Source organism: Dromiciops gliroides, chromosome 5 (genome assembly GCF_019393635.1).
Source record: "Dromiciops gliroides isolate mDroGli1 chromosome 5, mDroGli1.pri, whole genome shotgun sequence".
Lineage (NCBI taxonomy): Eukaryota > Metazoa > Chordata > Mammalia > Microbiotheria > Microbiotheriidae > Dromiciops > Dromiciops gliroides.
Genome location: NC_057865.1, coordinates 298612018 through 298623784, shown reverse-complemented (window position 1 = coordinate 298623784; position 11767 = coordinate 298612018).

The window sequence follows — 11767 nt, the reverse complement described above, 5'->3', positions numbered from 1 at the left end:
CTAGCTGTGTGACCCTGGGCAATTCACTTAACCCCAACTGCCTCACCAAAAAAAAAAAAAATTTGAGGCCTCTAGATGACAAGTGACTTGCCCCAGATCACTCAAGCATAAATAGCAGAATTAAATTTGAATTCAGTTTTCTAACTCTAAATACAATTCTCCCTTACACCACATTGAACAAACCATTCCCAACCAAATAAATTATGGGAGTTAGCAACATATACAGACCAAAGGAATATTCATGGTTAAGATAAGAGTAGTAAAGATAACCTGAGGCAAGGAATTGAAAGAGTTCAATTAAATCACAGTTATGATACTAACTTTGAGACCTTGGGCATATCATTTTATTTCTTCAATCCCCATTTTCTTCTTCTACCTAGAAAGGCTGATATGTCTCCAGAATGATGATAGGATTGGATATCTTACCAGACAAAACTGGTTGAGAGAATTGGAGAAGTTTAGCTTGTCCCCCAAATGGACCTGGCTGCTTCATGACAGTTAAGGGGAAGGTTAATAATGTATGGGGAAATAACTTTCCTATCAGTTCTCAAGGGAAGGAATATGTGTGTAAGGTGGGATTCATTATTTGAGTTAGAATCACAGATCTCTATGGGCCCTTAGAATCCCAAGTCTATGATTCTGTCACTGTAATTCATTCCCATTTTTGATGAATAATGGGATATTTTTTTACAGAACTTTTGAGTGTACCAAGTGGTTGCAGATGCTTATATCAAAATCATGGGGTGTTAGCATTGGAAAGGACCTCAGAACTAATGGACAGGACAACCATGAAAAACATTCCCTCTTACCTCGCCAGCATATTGCCAAACTCTTCTTAAAACCTTCCAATGGTGGGGTGCTCATTCTTCCTGTTCTGTAACCACTTTGACTGGAATGCATTCCAGACATGAAGGACAATGCCAAGTGTATGCAAAGATCTGCAGTCAGGAAATGGATTGCTGGGTTTAGGAAATAGAAACTAGGCCGGTATTGCAGGAACTGAGGTCATGAGAAGATGGTGAAAACCACAGAGCTTTAGGTTGTGGAGGTAGGATTGGCAGCCAGGTCTGTTCCTTCTAAATCTGCTCAACTAAGTAAGAACTGTATTATAGCAGCTTACACTGGAGACTTACATAACAAATATAACCATCAGGAATGAATACCTTATTCTGCTAATGTATTTGGAATTTCCCAATCTGGAATATAAATCGCTTGGCTCTTGTTCTTCCTGTCTTCTGGTCAAAGTCAGTACATATGTGATATTGATTCCTTTTTTTCCCCCCTCAAGCATGAGAAATATATACTTTATTTACTCCACAAATATTTCCTAACATCCTCAGGCTAATAGTTGACAATATACATAATGTTGGTTGCCAGAGAAATTAATACAGTTTTCTGCCTGAGGAACTCATGAAAAGAAAACACACACACACACACACACACACACACACACACACACACTGATGCTAATGAAGCCTTTCATTATCTCTAAGGGGCCTGAAAGAAAGAGAAATAAGGAAGAGGCCACTGCTTGAGTTACTGATAGTTTTGTTCCTTTTAAGGAGTCAAATATGAACTCCTTGACATTGAAAGTGACTCTTTGAGTGTTTAGGAAGATTGATAAAATTGAAATGTTTTTGGTGAAGAAATGGGGAAAGACAACAGAGAGATATGTTTGCTTGAAAACTTCTTCCAGAATAGTCTGCAAGTACTTTTAAGATTGGATGCCTTTAAGCTGGTGACCCAGGGACACAGTTCCTGCCTCCTCTATTATGGGTGGCCCCTTATGAGAAGGATAGGGCCAACATCCACAGCATGTTCAGTGGCTTCTTTTGAATGAAATAGCTTCTACTCCAAGGAAAATTGCCCTATATAGGGGATGAGGAAGAACAGAGGAAGGATAGGATTTCTTCTGGCAGGAAAACAAGAGCTTTCTGCCCCCTGGAGGCTGATATGTTGAAGTAAATTTCACACTGAGGGCATATGTCATTTATAGTAAGAGAATGGCAGGATTCAGAACTAGAAGGGATCTTTGAGATCATCGAGATTCAAAGGCACCTCATTCTCTACAAGGGGAGAAAGGAAGAGAATGTGAGATCCAGAAAGGAGGAAGGAATTTGCTCAAAGTTACAGACTTTGGAAGTGGCGGAGTCCGGATTTGGAGTCAATGTGAGCACCAAAGGGAGAAGGGGAAAGAATCTGGGCTGTTATGGATAAAAGAACATGGGGCTGAGAGATTGGAGATCTTCGTTTGATTTTTCTCTCTCCCAGCAATTCACCCTAACCTGGCACATTTCTGCCCTCAGTTTCCTCAAATGTAAAATTAGGCTATTGAACTAGGAGATCTCTGAAGAACCTTCTAATGCTTCAATCCCATGCTTCTGTTAAGTCACTTCTCCTCTCTGGTCCTCAGTTTCCCCATCTGTAGGATGAGATTGGTGGACTAAATTATTAACAAAGGACCTTCTAGGTCGAGAATTCATTGAATATAGGTGTAATTTTCTATTTGTCCAAAGGTAGCAAATGGCTTTTACTGGTTCCCTAGTGATTTCCCAAGTAGGAAGCTGAATCAGGATACCCCCAAACCCTCAGGTTTCAGGGAAGAGCCTAGGAAAAGTTCCATCATATTGACCACTAAGAGTTTAAATGACATCTTCTTATTAGGTAAAAGATATAATAATTGTGGGTGCTATATAAATTATGTGGTCATTCCTGGGGCCCTGGATCTCCAAATACTAAGGGAGTTATTAGCCTTCACCCACTCAATTAAAGAGGTAGAAATTGATGCCCATAGATTGGAAGAGATATGACCAATGTCCCATTACAAAGTATGGCCAAGTAGTCAAAATGGGGGAGGGGCTGAGTTTTGAACCTAGGGTCTCTGACTCCAAATGCAAAGTCTTTTCATATTGGAAAGCAGTGATGATTAAATGAATTGTTGATGAATGAATCAAGTGCTCCTACCTCCCAAGCTAATATATCCGCCATTGCACTTAGCTGATCTAAGATGATGAAAAAATTATGGTTAGGACTTTTCTGCCTTTGTTCTCACCTGTCCATTTCACCCTCACTCCTCTCTTAATTTCTCCTTTAGTAGATGTCTGTATGTCTTTAGGACAACCCTCACCCAAAGATGTTTGATGGCTAGCTATATGTAAGGGCAACTGCTTTGGGGATATGATCGTGGAGTGTGTATTTGCCTAAGACTTGTTCAAATTCTTCATTCATTTGGAAGGTTTATTCAGAAGTGCATCGTATCTGAAAGAGGAGAAGGCAGGAACTCAGGGGCCCAGAATTCTACCAAATGTGTTCTTTACTAGATGGGAAACCACACTTACCATTTCTGAAGCTTGATTTCACTACTTGAAAAATGAGAAAGTGGGACTAGATTGCCTCCCAGATCTGGCATTCGATGTTCTGAGGCATCTATCAGCTCTGACATTCTCTATTCTAAGATACCTCCTAGATCTGACTTTCTATGTTCTAAGGCCATAATAGTTCTAGCATTCTATCTTGTAAAATAACTCATATATGACATTTTCAAAAATGTCTCTTTCTCTATGTCTGATTTCCTATGTTGTGATGACTCCCTATGTTGTTGTTGTTGTTGTTGTTCCTCCTCCTCCTCCTCCTCCTCCTCCTTCTTCTTCTTCTTCTTCCTGTGCAGTGAGGGTTAAGTGACTTGCCCAAGATCACACAGCTAGTAAGTGTCAAGTGTCTGACTCTGGATTTGAACTCAGGTCCTCCTGAATCCAGGACCTGTGCTTTATCCACTGCACCTCCTGGTTGCCCCCTATATACATTCTTGTGGGGTTCCCTTGGGAGTCTTGAAGGGAGATTATGTTAACAGAAAAGGAATCCCACCCTACCAATGGCCAATACTTCCCCATATGGGGAAACAAAGGAAGAATATCTGTTGAAAATTCACCCTCAATTTATGACCAGACAATATATTATCTTTCCATTTCAACTAGATTCCCTTTCCCCACAGGGTCAAGGCTTTTCATCTCAAGCTGTTCCTCTCCCATATTTCTCATTATTGCCCCAAAGCAGGTGCCAGACCATTGGTCATATAGGCCAATTGCTTAAAGCTAAGGACAATGAGTCATTACTCTTGTCTTTATCAGGTGGCAGAGTTTTCAGAGCCTCCCTTAAGAGAACACTGACCCTGCTCTGGGAGAACACTCCATTTGCTCCATGAAGACACCCAGGCTAGAGGAGCAAAGAGGAAAGAAAATAGCACATGCGAGCTGATACGAGAAGGTTTGTAGTGAGTGAGTGTGTATTTGGGATGCAAGGTGGTGCATGAGGCCTCTGGGGGGGTAAAGGTCTGGCTCAGTAGTATTTTTCAAATATTGACCAGTAGCCTTCTATAAGTTACTTAGTACCCTGAACTTCCTTTTGGAGTTATGAAAGACAGCTTCCTGTCGGGAGAGGACATTTACCTGCAGCCTTGAATGATTTTAAAACTAGGGAAAGATAAGGCCAGCTAAAATTCTATAGAGGGCCACTGTGCAAGCCAAATGAGGAAGCATGTAAATAGGAAAGGCATAATAAACCATAAGCCACCATATTCATGTAAGGGTAGTCAATTACAAAGTAATTAGAAAGATCTCTGATTCCATCATTTTCTATGCTTTCATATAAGTCTCTGTTGGGTACTAACATGATAATAATAACAACAACAGCATCACAAGGCAGCCAAGTGTCTAAATATATGATTGATGTTTGCTTATTCACTTCAGAGGACAGGACAGGCTCTTGTCCATAGAGGATGCTTAATGTTTGGATGTAATGGCATGAGCTAGACTGGTCTTGGTGGCTGTACCCTCTAGCCCCATTATGGGTCCTATATGTCAAGGCTTGATTTTCACCGCCATCATCTTCTAGGGGTGGTGGTACCTCCACATCATGTTCTGCCTATCTCGAGGGGGGCATTCATGGAGGATTAAGCATCCTTATTTCCATGTTATTAATTAAAATCTATCGGTAAGGAGAATTATGGTCCTACTGTGTGCTGAGAATTATGCTAGGTACTGAAGATACGAATGACCTCAAGAAGATCATATTCTTCACAGTGGAGGGAATATCATAAACACATAGAAATGAAAACAAAATGCAAATTAAATATAAAGTAGAGAGGGAATCAATACTGGAGAAGTGGTCAAAAAGGTTTCTTGTCGGAGGGGGTATTTGAGCTGAATTCTTAAGGAAGACAGGAATTCTAAGAGTGAGGTGAAGAGGGAGAACACTGTAGGTATGAGGTATGACAAGTCCAAAGTTATGGTGATGGTGTGCACGATGTTATGAATGATAAATGGTAAATAGAGCAAGTAGAGCAGGTTGGCTGGAATGGAGAATTTGTGCCGATCAATCTGGAAAATTAAGTTGTAAATGGTTTTAATAACCAAACAGGAGTTTTTACTTGATTCCCTAGAGGCATTACAGGGGACAATGGCCACCCTTGTGTGAAAGGGGTTGTGGTTGTTGTTGTTGTTGGTGGTGGTGGTGGTGGTCCTTCATTTTGAAAGAGGACCATGACTTTGAGGGTGATGTCATGACTTCCAATGATGAATTGGATTTAAGTGAGGGAGGACTATACAAAATCACCAACTTCACTCTCTCCTCCAGAGCCATCTGGGTCCAGTGGCCACATATAGATTAGGACAACTGGAAATGGTCCTAGATGTTTAAGGTAATTGAGGTTAAGTGACCTGCCCAGGGTCACACAGATAGTGTCAGAAGTTAAATTTGAATTCAGGTCCTCCTGACTCAAGGTCCAGTGTACTACCTAGATGCTAAAGGGATAGGAATTTGGCAGCTGTACAGAAAATGTTTCATGGAGTGGAGAAACTGGAATTGGAAGTAATCACAATGGTCCAGGTAAGAAAAAATGAGAATTTGATCTAGATATAATGGCGGTGTGAGAGGAAACAAGAAAGCACATAAGAAAGATGCCATAGATATGGTGGAGAACTGAAAGACTTAGCAACTGATTAGATCTGGAGAATAAGTGAGAGTGAAAGAAATTTTTGACGTTTCCAACTTGAGTGACTGGGAGGATTATGGTACCTTGGATAAAAAGAGGAAGTTCTGAGGAGAGAGGTTTGGTGAGGGGGATAAGGATGAATGGAAGGATAATGAGCTGTGCTTTGGACATGTTGAATTTGAGATGTCTCTCAAATATGCAGTTTGAAATGTCTAATAGGAAATTGCAATTGTGAGTCTGGAGTTCAGGAAAGAAGTCAAGCCTAAATACTATAAATTTGGGATGAGGATCTATGGTAATTGTACCCGTTACTGTAGAATCTCATCAGAGAGTCTAAGGATGTGATCTTTATTATTCTTATAATTTTAACAAAGGCCCAGCCCTTATAATTGGGTCAGTGTAGGGAGTTCTGGGAAAGAAACTCACTCTACCAATATACCCCTACAACTTTCAGTTATAGAGATTGGCCTGGGGAATTTCTGATGGGAAGTGTCTTCCTCAACATCACTTAGCCAGGAGAAGTCAGAGGCAGTACTTGAACCCAGGTATTCCTAGTTCCTAAGATTTTGCAGTATCCACAATGTCAATCACCTTTCTCAGTTCTGAAGGAGTGATATTTTTATATTTCCATAATAAAGCCATTTTGTAAATCCATTTAAATTGACCTTAGCAATGGCCTTTTGCTGGAGTTGCTCACTCAGAGGCCTAAGGTCACTTCTAGCTACGGATCTATGATGTTCCAACCCTCAGAACTCCTTCCCAACTGACCTCCCAAATTCCTTTCTTCTCTCTCTCTCTCTCTCTCTCTCTCTCTCTCTCTCTCTCTCCCTCCCTCCCTCCCTCCCTCCCTCCCTCTTTCCCTCTCTCCCTCAGTCTGTCTCCATCTCTGTCTCTCTCTCTCCTTCTATCTCTTGTCTCTCTCACTCACTCACATACACACACACACACACACACACACACACACACATATGCATGTGCATATAGTGACATAGAGAAGTACTAATAAAGCATCAAACCATAGCAGCCTGGCTGAAGAAATCCCAGACTTGATCAGCCTGTTTCATTATAAGTCATCACAACCCTAGCCTCCATGGCTTTCTTGCCTGTTATGCATTCCCATCACAGGGCCCCTCTAAGGTCAGTCTAGATAATTTAGTAAGTCAACAAACATTTAACAAGTGCTTACTCTGTACCAGGCTGTGTTAAGCCCTGGAAATACAAAGTAAGGCAAAAAAATCCCTTGCTTTCAAGGAGCTCACAGTCTAACAGGGGAAACCACATGTACAAAACTACATATATACAAGATACATACAGTATAAATAGAAGATTAGGGATCAAGATTCATTAAATTGTGCTTATACCCAGAGTTAGAGGTTCAAGACTATTGGATTATTATCCCTAGACAAAGGTGGCCAGAAGACTGAAAGGTGTAATTTGCCTTTGAAACCATCCTCCTGCCTCCCTGCTAAGTACACTTGAGTACTTCATGGATGACACCATTATGATCTCAGTCAAGATAAGAATACTATATTGGCAGAGTCCTCTAGAGGTCAGCTCATCAGAACCCTGAAGCTGTCTTGTGAGGTGGGCACTATCCCCATTTTATGGATGAGGAGATGCAGTCACAGAGAGTGGAAATGAATAATACCTCCTTGTTGACTTGGCTTGTTCAAGGTCATACAGGCCCAAGTCCACGACCAGGTCTCTTGACATCAGACACAATGATGCTCCCCTGACACAGTGACCTTGAAATATAGTAAATTAAGGTAGTGAAGTGTGTAATTTAAAATTCTAAATGTGGGTCCTTATCTGTCTCCCCCAGTTTTGTGGGGAAACTGGCTAAAATCACTGATAAATTAGTTTAGGCTTTTAAAGGGTTTATTAAAAGATATAAGATAGTAAAAAGAGAGAAAGATTGAGAACAGATTTCTTATAGCATGGAAATCCTAGCCTTCCTAAACCTCTCATTTGAAGTCCTGCCACCAAACCAATGTCTCAAACCCAAATAGCAAACCAACCCTCAGCCATCCTCCATTTCCTACTTCGTGTTCTCCTCCCAGAAATGGGAGCTTCTTCAAGCTGATTGGCTAGCGTCATTCAAATCCATTGGTTCACTGGACTTGAAGGTGGTCTGGAGTTAAGTTCAAAGTTTTTAGCTTCTGAGAACAATACCTTCTTAAGGGCTAGCCAGATGTGCTTACAATCTAGTTAACTGAAATAGCCTAATCAGCAGTCGATCACTCTCACTCAATTCAATCACTTTAGATTAATCTCCAGGTGGGCTTTTGAATATCTGCTAAATCCCCTTATCTACCACATTCCATTATCTTGACATAGTTCCAAGTGTTGTTCTACCTGCTTAAAGTCATGGGCTTGAGTCCTGGGAGGGAGCATCCTTTCTAGTTCAAGCTTGATAGGCAAAGCCTCAGGCACATCTTAGATCTATGGTCACTTGTCAGAAAGCACAACTAGGGAAAGAGAAGGCCAATGGTACTGGGGAGAGGGGGGTCCTTCTTCAGTGGATGTAGGATCTATTCAGCATGAGTCCTACCTTCATTAGCTTAGACTAGACTGTGAGAGGTCTCTGTCCATACAGTTGAGTGGGCTGCCTTGGCAGGTAGTGGTTCTCCCCTGATTGTAGGCCTTCAGGCAAAGGTTGGCTGATGAACTTTCAGAGATACCTGAGTGGTAGTTCTCTCTACTTGGTCAATCCACAAGAAGTTTATTAACTGCCAATCATGTGCTCAACACTGGGCCTATACAGACAAAATCATAACAGTGTTTGTCCTCAAGAAGCTTACAGCCTATTCTGAGGAGCATGGACATGGGTCTTTACAGACAAAATATTTTCAAAATAACTGAAAGTCTTTGACTTTTGCAGGGGAGATGGAGTGGGCCCTAGGAGCCTGGGAGGAGGGGTTCAGGAAAGGTTTCATGTAGAAGGTGTTGCTTGGGCCGATGCCCAAAGGAAATAAGGGATTCTAGGAGGCAAGGGGGTGGAGGTGGGGCCCAGCCCCACTAGCCCCAATCTCAAGTTCTGAGATCATGCCTTTTCTCTTCAGAGGTCATTCTCAACAAGAACACAATGGAATAAAAGGCTCATAGCACTTTGCACATTTCCTGGGTACCCCAGGACAACTGAGATGACCTGCTTTCTCTCTATGCTTCACACTCTCTGAGTACCCTATCTCCTATTCTAGCCCTTTCCTTTTGGGGCCTTTCCCACAACTGCGATCAGTCTTCATTGCTATTCAGCTTCAAAATGCTGCCAGCCACCCTGCTTCTCTCCATATTAAATATTGTGAATGAAACACTGACTCTGATCCATAAGACTCAGTCTTTCAGGGACCATTCCTCATCACTAGCTGCCTCCCCACCTTTAGCCAATTTCTTTTCCAGGCCATAATCACTCTCATACCTTGTTTGCTATCTGGGAATCAGAGGTGACTTGTTCCTCCCTACCCCGCCCTTGACAGGCAGAGAATTGTTTGGATTATGAATATCAGCTCGATACTGACAAGTGAAAGATGCCGCCAACCTTCAGAAACTGACAAGAATAACATGGTATTGAACTTGTTCAGAGAGGATACCAGAATAGAAAGTTCAATACTGTCTTTCTTACCTGATGGTTAGAAGTCCAATAAATCTTCTCCCTGACAGATACCTGCATGTAATCTAACTAAACGAATGAGCTGAGATCCCCTTCAAGCACAGATGTGATGTTCACATTCATTGCCACCTTTAATACTGAAAGACTCAACCATTAGAATGTGAGTACTTTCATTGAGAAAAGGAAACGGAGAGCTTGGGAAATGGGTAGAGTCTCCAAACCCTGGTCTCCTCGGAGATATCAATTGCTAATAAGAGATCACAGAATATCAGGGTTGGAAGAGGCCTCAGATGACAACTGAATAAACCTTGACCAAAGCAGTAATCCTTCTTGTGGCATCCCTGGGAAATGGTCATTTAGTCTGCCTGAAAACTTCCAATGATAGGGACATTACAGAAATCTCTTACCATATCTTTCTGTGTCTTTCTCTGTATAGCTTTTTTTTAGTTCTCTTTTTCTGCGTCTCCATCTGATCCTTCCCCTGTCTCTCTGTCTCTCCGTCCTTTCACCAAGAACAAATCTTTCCCCCTTCCCATATGAGATCCCTTCAAACACTTAAAGATACCTCTAATGTCTACACACTCTCTAGATTTATATTCTCCAGATTAAATGATCCCAATTTCTTTCTACCAACCCTTTTTATGACATAATGTTTAGACTCCTCAACATCTACTGACCCTATCCCTCTGACTGTGCTTCTATTTACCAAAGTCTTTCTCTTATGCCCTGATCCTTAGAACTGAACATAGTACTCAAAGAACTCTGACCACTTGAAAGATTATCTCCTATAATTTACTTCTCTTAATCTTGCTTAAGACCTTTTGGGTAGTTGCATGAGCTGAGATAGTATAGTAGAGGCAGGAATATTACAAATTCCACAATGCTTATACCAGGTAGAAAACATTGCAATTAGCCAGAAATAAATAAACCATCCCAATATTGTGGAGCCACTATCAGGATCACACATGATTTAGCAGTTTTTGCATTAAGGGAATGAAGGGATTGGAATATAATATTCTTGAAGTCAAATGAGGTACGGTTAAAACAAAGAATAAGTTATCTAACAAATCAAATATAATTCATCAGGGGGAAATGGATATTTAATGAAATAGAGGACTTTCAAGTATTCCTGATGAAAAGACCAGAGCTGAAGAGAAAAAAAATGACTTTCAAATACAATCCTTAAGAAAACTATAAAAGGTAAACATATAAAAGGAATAATAAGGGCATAAATAAGGTTAAACTGTTTATATTCCTAAGGGGGGAATGATAAATGTAACTTCTAAGACCTTTGTCATTATTAGCACAGACTCTACATAGAAGGGATGGGAGTGAGTTGATTATTTTGGGATGATCTAAAAAATGGGTGCATAAGAAAGGGGGATGCACTGGGAGAAAAGGCAAGGGAGAGGAAGATTGGGGGGAAGTATCTCAAATAAAAGAGACACATAAGAAGGAACTTTTATAATGGAGGGAGAAAATGGTAGGGAGGTCAGGAAGTACTTAAAGTTCACTCTCATATGAATTGGCTTAAAGAGGAAAGAAAATACTTACAAACTCAATTGGGTATAGAAATCTTACATAATAGGAAAATAGGAGGGGAATGGAGTAAGAGAGAAGGGCATGATAAAAGGGAGGGTGAATTAAGAAAGGCAGTGATCAGAAGCAAAGCAGAATTTTGAGGAGGGTCAGGGTTAAACAGGTTAGAGGGGGGAAAAGATAAACAGAAGAAAAAAGAATGGAGAAAAAATGAAAAGATAGTAATCATAATTGTGAATATTAATGGGATGAATTCACCCACTAAATGGAAGCACAAGGTGTTGGAAACCAGAACCCATCAGCTTGGTGTTGACTGGAAACTCACTTGAAACAGAAAGACAAACAATTAACATAAAACCCTACTGTAGAATTTAATATGCTTCAGCTGAATTAAAAAAAAAAATCAGGGGTAGCAATCATCATCTCAGATAAATCAAAAGCAAAGATAGATGTAATTAAAAGAGATAATAAGGGAAAAGACATTTTGCTAAAAGGTACCATAGACAATGAAGTAATATTAATACTTACCTCATATGCACCAAATTGCATAGCATCTGAATTCTTATAGGAAAAGTTAAATGAGTTACAGGAGGAAATAATAAAACTATACTAATCATGAAACTGAACTT